The sequence below is a fragment of the Scyliorhinus torazame genome, chromosome 5 (assembly GCF_047496885.1).
Source record: "Scyliorhinus torazame isolate Kashiwa2021f chromosome 5, sScyTor2.1, whole genome shotgun sequence".
Taxonomy (NCBI): Eukaryota; Metazoa; Chordata; class Chondrichthyes; order Carcharhiniformes; family Scyliorhinidae; genus Scyliorhinus; species Scyliorhinus torazame.
This window is the reverse complement of record NC_092711.1, coordinates 99,121,365-99,133,411: the sequence shown is the minus strand read 5'-3', so window position 1 is coordinate 99,133,411 and position 12,047 is coordinate 99,121,365. Positions and strand designations below refer to the sequence as shown.

General features: G+C 48.9%; 1 protein-coding gene across 1 annotated transcript in view; it reads left to right on the top strand.

Annotated features, from left to right (window-relative positions):
- The window catches only part of LOC140419119 (uncharacterized), a 439,103-nt gene that overhangs the window by 253,810 nt on the left and 173,246 nt on the right, over window positions 1-12,047 (top strand). The window lies entirely within an intron of this gene.

Genomic DNA, 12,047 nt, shown 5'->3' with positions numbered 1-12,047 from the left:
AAAGAGGTTGCTGCCAATCGGTCACTATCGTGACAATGTGCGCATCAAACAGCATCATTAGGGCAGAATGGCAGCACAGTGGTTAGCACTGTTGCTTCACAGCACCAAGGTCCGGGTTCGATTCCCGCTTGGGTCACTGCCTGTGCAGTCTGTACGTTCTCCCCGAAAGACGTGCTTGTTAGGTGAATTGAACATTCACCTGAACAGGCGCCGGAGTGTGGCGACTAGGGGATTTTCACAGTAACTTCATTGCAGTGTTAATGTATGCCTAATTATGACAATAAAGATTCTTATTATTATTTTATTGATTTTCTTGTAAAATATTGACCTGTTATATTTTCTTTGATAATTTACTTTCGTAATGGAGGTGTCACTGTGAAGAATGTGTCAGTTAGTAAGGATTGATCAGCATTTTCTAATTGGAGATGTTAATCAGAGGAATTGCAGAGTTTTTTTACAAAAACAATTTAGGACTGAAGTAAAATTCATAATTTTATTGTTCACCAGTTTCTTTGGGAGTTCTTAAATCGAAGGATAATATCACAGATGATGGCTTTTAAAAAGGGACCCTACCAACACAAAAACCAACATATATCTTGAAGATTAAACTCCAGCCAGTTAATGTTAGGAGGAAAGTAAATAATAATAATCTTTATTGTCACATAGAGGCTTACATTAACACTGCAATGAAGTTACTGTGAAATGCCCCTCATCACCACATTTTGGCGCCTGTTCGGGTACACTGAGGGAGAATTCATAATGTCCAAATTGCCTAACAGCACGTCTTTCGGGACTTGTGGGAGGAAACCGGAGCACCCGGAGGAAACCCACAGAGACACAGGGAGAACGTGCAGACTCCGCACAGACAGTGACCTAAGCCGTGAATCGAACCTGGGACCCTGCCGCTGTGAAGCATTAGGGAGCATTAAGGTTCAGGCAGGATAATACCTCTAGGAACGATATAGAAATATCAGAAATATTAAATCATTACTTTGCATCATTGTTTCCCAGGAAGATAGAACAGGTCAACAGGACATTGAATGATGAGGTGATTATTGATTACATTAATCAAACTCAAAGGGGATAAAACCCCTGATCCAAATGGATTACATCCACGTATTTTAAAAGATTCGCAGGGAGAGACATTACTGCGCATATTTAATAATTCATTAAAAAGGATCAGTTCTAAAAGACTGGCAGCTCAGTAATGTAATTCCTATATTTAAAATGGTGGACAGAACATGCCCAGGAAATTATGAAACAATTAGCTTCACATTGGTAAATAATCAAATCCTGAGTAAAGGAGAGAATTTTTTAAATCTGGAAAAGATAAACATAACAATGAATAGTCAAATGGATTTCAAATGGGAAAATCTTGTCTGACCAAAGTTATATGTCTTGCTGCTTGTGCGAGTGCTGCTTATCATTAGGTGTAAGCAACCTTCCTCTCCAATGTGGTTCCTGAGAATTCTATTGAGTGATTTGAATGGTACGATTAGAGTCAGAGAGTGAAAGAGGCGCTTTAACCCATCGTGTCTCCACCAGCTATCAAGCACCTATTTACTCGAATCCCATTTTCCAGCACTCAGTCCGTAGCCTTCCATGCAATGGCATTTCAAATGCTCACCTAAATACTTCTTAAATGTTGTGAAGGTTCCCGTCTCTACCACACTTTCAGGCAGTGAGTTCCAGATTCCCACCACCCTTTGGGTGAAAAAGTTTTTCTTCGCATCTCTTATAAACCTCCTGCCATTACCTGAAATCTATGCCCGTGAGACTGCAGTGCTGCCTTCCATATTACTTTTTAATCACCCTATCTATCTAGCCTCCTGTCTTCAGGGACCGATGGATATGCCCACCAAGGTCCCTCTGATCCTCTAGGGTCCTACCATTAATTGTTTATTCTCTTGCCTTGTTTGCAAATTCTTTACCCAGCGTGAAACCGCAGGCTGACGGTGTGCTGTGTCCAACCTGATATTCCACAGGCCCACTTTCCTGGAACAACATGAATAATCTGTTTAAAGCCACAAACAGAAAGGTCCAGTTTTCTCCTGGAGTTGAGACAAATCAGCTTTCAAAATGATGCAGAGTTTCAGCCAATGAGGGAGATCCGCACTCAGCCCTGCCCCTCATTCACTCCGATTAGTTGGAGGACCAGCTGCTCCCGCTCGGTCCTCCAGTACTGCCCCTTATTCCAATTGGCCCGGATCTGCCGTCAATCACTCCCCGGGCATGGCGAGCTGGAGCATGCGCAGTGCCTGGAGTAGCTCCGGTTGAGGCGGTTGTTTGGAAATTCTCAGTCGATCTGATACCGCCGGGTAAGTCGTGAGGGAGGGATAGAGCCGGCGGATGTGTCAGGCGGCTTCATAAAAACCCCGTGCAGGTCCCCAAACCCTGAAATCGAAGCTCTGATACAGCAGCTGAACCGGCGGAAGCTGCTCGGGCTTTTCCCCACAGGCTCGGGTGGACGAAGCGTGACGCAGGCGCATGCGTACGGAGCGAGAGCCCCACCTCCCATTCACTCTGATTCGGTGGAGGGCCAGCCACTCTCCTTCGGTCCTTCAGCCCCGCCCCATTTCCCTATTGGTCCAAACCTGCCGTCAATCAGTCCCCGGGCATTGGGAACTGGAGCAAACCCTTCACAATCATTGTCAGCTCCCTGGTTTGCAGCTGCGGAGCTTCTCCCTCCCGGGAACAGGCCCAGGTTAACGGGCACCATCCTGCTTCAGACACTGGAGGATGGTTCATATCAGAGGATGGGGATAATAAATAAGAGCTTCCACTTTGCACTCAAATCAATGAGGACTCTGATCTCTGGAAAGGAAGGAAACCCTGGCAGGTGGGCGGGGAGGATTCACAAACACCCCTTGGAGGCCCCAAACCCCAATAAGGCCCATTGATTTTATTGTCAGACTGCAGGCAGGAGCTGGAGAACTGAACTCAGGCACAGGAGACGGTGGGACAAAACTGGGAGTGCAGGAAAGAAATGGTGTAGATGCTGAGATGGGTTTGGATTTCAGCCCAGGGAGGAGGGAGAGTGTGTGGGACAGGGATTTACAGCTTTGGGGGAACAAGTGAGGAAAAATTGTTCCAGAGAAACTAGAATTGTCTCTTTCAGAATTTCTATCCTGGATTGACATTGAGGACTTTTGTAAACTACTTTTACTAGGGGATAGAAGTGGAGAATTTGCCCACAACAAACTGAATCCAAGCTGAAGAGACAAAAGGACATTTGCACAATAGAAATCATGAAGCAGCAATTGGACATTCATCCCTGTGAGACTGTTGCACCATTTGATAACATCATGGCTGATCTGATAGTGACCTCAAATCTGCATCTCACCTACACCTGATAACCATGGTGAAACCGTGGAAATGTGGGGACTGTGGGATGGGATTCAATAACCCGTCTAAATTGGAAACTCATCAATGCATTCACACCGGGGAAACGCCATTCACTTGCTCCATGTGTGGGAAGGGATTCACTCAGTTATCACACCTCATCACACACCAGCATGTTCACAGTGGTGAGATGCCTTTCACCTGTCTGGAATGTGGGAAGGGATTTGAAAAATGAAAATCGCTTGTCACAAGTAGGCTTCAAATGAAGTTACTATGAAAAGTCCCGGGTCGCCACATTCCGGCGCCTGTTCAGGGAGGCTGGTACGGGATTTAATACTTTATCAAAGCTCCGAACTCACCATCAGGTCCACTCTGACCAGAGACCATTTAAATGTGCTGACTGTGAAAAGAACTTTAAAAGCAGAAATAATTTACTGTTACATCAACACACTCACACTGGAGAGAGGCCATTCACCTGCTCCGTGTGTGGGAAAGGATTCACTCAGTCATCGAGCCTCTGGACACAATGTGTTCACACTGATCAGAGACTGTTTCCTTGTTCTGAATGTGAGAAGACCTTTAAAAGTAAAAATTATTTATTGATACATCAACACACTCACACTGAGGAGGCCGTTCACCTGCTCCATGTGTGGGAAGAGATACACTTGTGCATCGAACCTCAAGTCAGAGTAATTTGTTCACACTGATAAGAGACCTTTTAATTGTTCTGAATGTGAGAAAACATTTAAATGTGAAAGGGATCTTCTGAAACACCAACACACTCACACTGGGGAGAGGCTGTTCACTGCTCCGTGTGGGAAGGGATTCACTCGGTTAGCCCACCTTCTGAGACACCATCGAGTTCACACTGGGGAGAGACCGTTCTCCTGCCGTGTGTGGGGGCAGGAATTCATTGATTTATCCGACCTTCTGATACACCAGTGGGTCCACACTGGAGAGACCATACACTTGCCCCGTGTGTGACAAGAAATTCACTCAGTCATCCCACCTGACTACACACCAACTTATTCACACTGATCAGAGACCTTTCAAATGCTCTGATTGCGAGAAGGGATTTAAAAGTAAATGGAATCTGCTGACACATAGTTCACAGTGGCGAGAGGCCGTACACCTGCTGTGTGTGGGGGAGGGGATTCGTTCAGTCAAACAACCTGCTGAGACAACAGCAAGTTCACAGGCGACAGCAGGGGATGGATTCTGCTGTTATTGCTGCTGTGAATCACATCCAGGACTGAATGATGTCAGGACGCCTGTTTCCAGTGGGGCTCCACAGTTTTCTGGTATATATTAATGATTATGAAATTTGCAGATGAGGCAACAATTCTACGTATGGTTGACATTGCGGGAGAAAGCCATGGACTGCAGGAAGATATCAGTGGACTGGTCAGATGGGCAAAACAATTGCAAATGGAATTCAATCTTTTTTAAACTGCAGCGCTTTTTCAGGTACACAGAGGGAGAATTCAGAATGTCCGATTCACCTAACAAGCACTTCTTTCAGGACTTGAGGGAAGAAACCGGAGTACCCGGAGGAAATCCAGGCAGACACGGAGAGAACGTGTAGACTTCGCACAGGCATAATAATAATCTTTCATTGTCACAAGTATGAAGTTACTGTGAAAAGCCCCAAGACGCCACATTCCGTTGCCTGTTGGGGTAAGCTGGTACGGATATTGAACCTGCGCTGCTGGCCTTGTTTTGCATTACATCCAAGCTGGGAATCGATCCTGGGACCCTGGCGCTTTGAAGTATCAGTGTTAACCACTGTGCCACAAACGGTGAGAGATAATGAATTTCAGAGTGAAAACAAGACAAGGGAATGAACTACAAATACGATGAGACTAAGAACTGGAGAGCAACAGGGAGGCATTGGAGTGCCTATCCACAGGTAGCTAAATAGATCGATCAGGCAGCCAAGAATCCTTTCTTGGACGAGACCTGGAATATAACTGCTTTATTTATTTTAACCTGAAGTTTATTGTTGCTTCAGTCAGTTAATAACGGAATAAATAAAGGCATGACAGGGCATCCCAGTCCTGTGGAGAGCACATCCTAATCACTGCATTCATCAATTATAAAGTGAGACGATTCATTGGTTATCACAAAACTGAAATCAATCTGATCATCGTTCATAGAATTACAGTTCGTGGTCCATTAATCAAATCTAGAGGTTAAAGATGAAGTTCGCGCGACTTCCGGTTGCGGCGATGACCAGCTAAGCCGCACGTTTCGGCGGCTCCAGCTCCAACGGACCTTCGGGCTCTTTTAAGAGCCCCAACGGGAAATGTTCGCGCAACAAAACCCGGTGTGGGGTGAGTGAATAGGGAGTCCCCCCCCCCAACGAAAGAGGAAAATATCGGCGGCGGTGGCTGCAGCGCGAGGAATCCTCGACGATAGGGACAGAAAGGAAAAAGAAACAAGATGGCGGCGGAGAAAGCCCAGGCGACATGGGGGCCCGACCAAGACGAACTCCTAAGAAGGTGTGTGGAGCTACTAAAGAAGGAGGTGCTGACCCCGATGCTGCAGGCAATTGAGGGGCTTAAGGAGGCACAAAGGACCCAGGAGACAGAGCTCCGCGTGGTGGAGCAGAAGGTGACGGATAATGAGGACGAGATCCTGGGCCTGGCGGTCAAAACACAGACGCACGAGGTGGTCCACAAAAAGTGCATTGAAAGGATTGAGGCCCTAGAAAACAGAGCACGAAGGACGAACCTTCGGATACTGGGTCTCCCGGAGGGAGTGGAAGGAGCGGACTGCGGGGCTTATGTGAGCACGATGCTAAGCTCGTTGATGGGAGCTGAGGCCCCTTCGGACCCCTTAGAAGTGGAGGGGGCTCATCGGATCCCAGCGAGGAGACCAAAAGCGGGAGAACCACCTAGGGCGACAATCGTGCGATTTCACCGCTTTAATGATAGAGAAGTGGTTCTGAGATGGGCCAAAAAGGTATGGAGTAGCAGATGGGAGAATGCAGTGGTACGGGTGTACCAGGATTGGAGTGCGGAGGTGGCGAGAAGGAGGGCGAGTTTTAACCGAGCCAAGGAGGTCTTACACAAAAAGGGGAAGTTCGGGATGCTGCAGCCGGCATGACTATGGGTCACGTACCAGGAGAGACATCATTATTTCGAAACGGCGGAAGAAGCATGGACCTTTATTAAAGATGAGAAATTGGATCGGAACTGAGGGACTGATATTGCAGGAAATGTTACTGTCGATGTAAATAGAGAAGTAAATTGGGAAGGGGGGAGACACTAAGAAATGTGGGCGCCAGTGGGGGGGGAAAGAAGGGACATAGGCGGAGGATGAGGAATGGGAGTGGAATGGGAAAGGGAGCTGCGCCACAAGAGGCGGGTCAGTTATAGAGACGTTCCCGCGCCAGAAAGATAATGGCAGGAAGATAGGCGCAAGGTAGATGGGAGTTCCCCACACGGGGGGGGTCAAGAAGTGAGCAGGAGTAGCCGGGGTCAGTTGAAGTCAGCTGACTTGCGGAAGTAATCTGGGGGGAGCAATCACGCTAGAGGGGGATCTAGCGGGGGGGGGGGGGGGGGATAACTGGGTTGCTGCTGCGGAAATCAAAGAGGAAATGGCTAAAGAGTGGGTGGTCGGGGCTGGAATGCGACACCTGGGGAACGAGTGGGAGCGTGGAAGCGGGATGTGGGACTGGCCTAGAGAAGGTGATGGCTAGTCGACACGGGAAGGGGGCAGGTAGCCCCCTAGTGAGGCTGATCACGTGGAACGTGAGAGGCCTGAATGGACCGATTAAAAGGGCCCGAGTGCTCGCGCACTTGAAAGGACTAAGGGCAGACGTGGCTATGCTCCAGGAGACGCACCTGAAGGTGGCGGACCAAGTTAGGTTAAGGAAAGGATGGGTGGGACAGGTGTTCCATTCAGGGCTAGATGCAAAGAATAGAGGGGTGGCCATACTGGTGGGGAAACGGGTAGCATTCGAAGCAAGGAGCATTGTAGCAGATAGCGGAGGTAGATATGTAATGGTGAGTGGCAGGCTGGAGGGAATGGAGGTCGTGTTGGTTAATGTATATGGCCCGAATTGGGACGATGCGGGATTTATGAGACGGATGTTGGGACGTATACCGGACCTGGAGGTAGGAAACTTGATATTGGGAGGGGACTTCAACACCGTGCTGGACCCAGGGTTAGATAGATCCAGATCTAAGACCGGAAGAAGGCCGGCAGCGGCCAAGGTGCTCAAGGGGTTTATGGACCAAATGGGGGGAGTGGATCCATGGCGATTTCTTAGACCGAGGGCCAGGGAGTTCTCCTTCTTCTCCCATGTTCATAAAGTGTACTCCCGGATAGATTTTTTTGTTTTGGGAAGGTCGTTGATCTCGAGGGTGGAAGAAGCTGAGTATTCAGCCATAGCTATTTCGGATCATGCCCCGCATTGGGTGGACCTTGAACTAGGAGAGGAGAAGGAGCAGCGAACACACTGGCGACTAGATGTGGGATTGTTGGCGGATGAAGGAGTTTGTGGAAGAGTGCGGGGATGTATTGAGAGGTACCTGGAGGCCAATGACGACGGGGAGGTCCAAGTGGGAGTGGTATGGGAAGCACTAAAAGCGGTGGTCAGAGGAGAGCTGATCTCCATCAGGGCCCACAAAGGGAAAACAGAGGCCAAGGAAAGGGAAAGACTAATTGGGGAGATTTTAAGGGTGGACAGGGAATTTGCGGAGGCCCCGGAGGAGGGACTGTACAGGGAGAGGCGACGACTCCAGATGGAGTTTGACCTTCTGACCACCAGGAGGGCGGAGGTGCTGTGGAAGAAGGCACAGGGGGTGAGGCGTGAGTATGGGGAAAAAGCTAGTCGCCTGTTGGCCCATCAGCTGCGAAAGAGGACAGCGGCGAGGGAGATAGGGGGAATTAGAGACGAAAAGGGAGCTACGGTGCGGAGAGCAGGGAAGATAAACGAGGTGTTTAAGACCTTTTACGAAGGATTGTATAGGTCCCAACCCCCGGAGGGAAAAGAGGGGATGCGGCAGTTTCTGGATCAATTGAGGTTCCCGAGGGTGGAGGAGCAGGAGATGGAAGGCCTGGGGGCACCAATTGGGGTGGACGAGGTTATTAAGGGGCTGGGGAATATGCAAGCAGGGAAGGCTCCTGGACCAGATGGGTTCCTGGTGGAATTTTATAGAAAATATGTGGACCTGCTGGCCCCACTGTTGGTGAGGACTTTTAACGAGGCCAGGGAAGGAGGGACTCTACCCCCGACAATGTCGGAGGCGACGATATCGCTAATTTTGAAGCGGGATAAAGATCCGCTGCAGTGCGGGTCCTATAGACCTATCTCACTCTTGAATGTGGACGCCAAATTACTGGCAAAGGTACTGGCATCGAGGATAGAGGACTGAGTCCCGGGGGTGGTGCACGAAGACCAGACAGGGTTCGTAAAGGGGAGACAACTGAATGTCAACGTGCAACGGCTATTAGGGGTGATAATGATGCCCCCAGCAGAGGGGGAGGCAGAGATAGTGGCAGCAATGGATGCAGAGAAGGCATTTGACAGGGTGGAGTGGGAGTACTTATGGGAGGTGCTAAGGAGGTTTGGGTTCGGGGACGGGTTTATTAGCTGGGTCAAACTCCTCTATGGGGCCCCAATGGCAAGTGTGGTCACGGGTCGGCAAAGATCGGAGTATTTCCGACTATACAGAGGAACAAGACAGGGATGCCCGCTATCTCCATTGCTGTTCGCGTTGGCAATTGAACCACTGGCCATGGCGCTGAGAGACTCCAGGAAATGGAGAGGGGTGATTAGAGGGGGAGAAGAACACCGAGTGTCGCTCTACGCGGATCACCTACTGTTGTATGTGACGGACCCAGTGGGGGGGATGACAGAGGTCATGCAGATATTGAGGGAGTTCGGAGATTTCTCGGGATATAGGCTTAACATGGGGAAGAGTGAACTTTTTGTGATACACCCTGGGGACCAGAGTCGAGGGATAGAAGGCCTGCCTCTAAGGAAAGTGGAAAGAAACTTCCGATACCTGGGGATTCAGATCGCCAGGAGCTGGGGAACCTTGCACAGACTTAATCTGACACGATTGGTAGAACAAATGGAGGAGGACTTCAAGAGGTGGGACATGCAGCCACTGTCGTTGGCGGGCAGAGTGCAGGCAATTAAGATGATGGTCCTCCCGAGGTTCTTATTTGTATTCCAATGTCTCCCTATACTAATCGGTAAGGCCTTCTTTAAAAAAAATAGACAGGAGCATCACGAGCTTCGTGTGGACAGGGAAAGTACCGAGGGTAAGGAGGGGGTTCTTACAACGTAGCAGAGACAGAGGAGGATTGGCGCTGCCGAATTTGGGCGACTACTATTGGGCCGCCAATGTGGCGATGATCCGTAAATGGATGATGGAGGGAGAGGGAGCGGCGTGGAAAAGACTGGAGAGAAAGTCCTGCAAAGGGACGAGTCTAGAGGCGCTGGTGACGGCGCCGCTACCGCTCTCACCAAAAAAGTTTACCACAAACCCAGTGGTGGCGGCAACATTAAATATCTGGGGACAATGGAGGCGACAGAGAGGTGTGCGGGGAGCCCTGGTGGGGTCCCCAATCAGGAACAACCACAGGTTTGCCCCAGGGAGGATGGATGGAGGATTCCAGAGCTGGCACCAGTTAGGAATTAGGAGGGTGGGAGATTTATTTATAGATGGGACGTTTGCGAGTTTGGGAGCATTGGAGGAAAAGTATAATCTGCCCCGGGGAAACTTCTTTAGGTATATGCAGGTGAGGGCGTTCACAAGACAACAGGTGAGGGAATTCCCATTGCTCCCGACACAGGGGATCCAGGACAGAATGCTTTCGGGGGGGTGGGTCGGGGAGGGCAAGGTGTCAGAGATATACCGAGAGATGAGAGAAGAGGGGGAGGAGCTGGTGGGCGAACTAAAAGGAAAGTGGGAAGAAGAGCTCGGGGAGGAGATAGAGGAGGGTATGTGTGCTGATGCCCTAAGCAGGGTAAATTCCTCTTCCTCGTGCGCCAGGCTTAGCCTGATTCAATTTAAGGTGCTACATAGAGCACACAAAGTGGGAGAAAGGTTGAGCAGGTTCTTCGGAGTGGAGGACAAGTGTGGGAGGTGCGGCGGAAGCCCGGCAAACCACGCACATATGTTTTGGTCGTGCCCGGCACTGGAGGGGTATTGGAAGGGAGTGACGGGAGTGATTTCGAAGGTGGTGAAGGTCCGGGTCAAACCAGGCTGGGGGTTAGCTCTATTTGGAGTTGCGGATGAGCCGGGAGTGCAGGAGGCGAAAGAGGCCGATGTCGTGGCCTTTGCGTCCCTAGTAGCCCGGCGTAGGATTTTACTCATGTGGAAGGAAGCGAAACCACCCGGACTGGAGGCCTGGATAAACGATATGGAAGGGTTCATAAATCTGGAGCAGACGAAGTTTGCGCTGAGAGGATCGGCTCAAGGGTTCGCCAGGCGGTGGCAGCCATTCCTCGACTACCTAGGGGAACGTTAGAGGGTAGATAGATGACCAGCAGCAGCAACCCAGGGGGTGGGGGAGGGGGGGGGGGAAGTTTTATTTTATGTTAAATGATTAGTTCACCATGTTGGTTAGCGACTTGTTATTAGACTGTGGTTACTATGTTACATGCACTGTTAAATTTTCTTTTTTTTTAAATGTTTTGTAAGGGGAAAAATATTGTGATCGAAAATTTTCAATAAAATATATTTCAAAAAAAAGATGAAGTTCGCATTGTAAGAGTGAAGACGTCTGAATTTTTCAGTCATTAATCATTTGAGAGGTTTAGATATTAACAGTGAACAAAAACATTGATTAGCACTGCTGCGTGAAGGTGCTGAGGACCTGGTTTCGATGCAAGCCCCGGGTCACTGTCCATGTGGAGTTTGTACATTCTCCCTGTGTCTGCGTATGTTTTACCCCCACAACCCAAAGATGTGCCGGTAGGTGAATTGGCCACGCTAAATTACCCCTTAATTGGAAAAAAATAATTGGGTACTTTAAATTTATTTGAAAAAACAATGAACAAAAACATTTCAGTGAATTCCTGATAAAAGGAAGGTGACTTCAGCTCAATGGAAGAAGCTGATTGGGGAGAAGCTGATGAATCTTTATTTATTTTAATCTTAAGTTTATTTTGCTTAAGTCAACAAATCAAATAACTAAAGACCTGGCTGGGATTCCTGCCTGTTCCACGTGGGAAAACCAGGATACTTCTCATGTCCAGAACAATCACAAGTGCAGGAAGTGAATCAGCTGGAGCAGCAGGAAGCAAAGGACAGTGGTCGAGAGGTATGTTTGTGATTGGTGGGGTATTTCCAGTGGGATTCTAGATTTCCCAGGACATGATTCCATGCTTCTTGAGTTCTCTATCAATGCTTTAGACTTTAACATGGGGACAGGATTAAGTCATTTACGGTCCTCCTTTTGGCAGTGAGAAAGAAAGCTGTAGATTTTTTGAATTTATTTATGGGATGTGGGCTTCACTGGTTAGGCCAGCATTTATTGCCCATCCCTCAATGCCCTTCAGAACGTGGTGGGGAGTTTACTTCTTGAACCGCTGCAGTCCTTCAGGTGTAGGTACACCCACTGTGCTGTTAGGGAGGGAGTTCCAGGATTTTGTCCCAGAGACAGCAAAGGAACGGTGATATATTTCCCAGTCAGGGTGGTGAGTGACTTGGAGGGAGCCTCCAGGTGATAGGGTTCCCAGT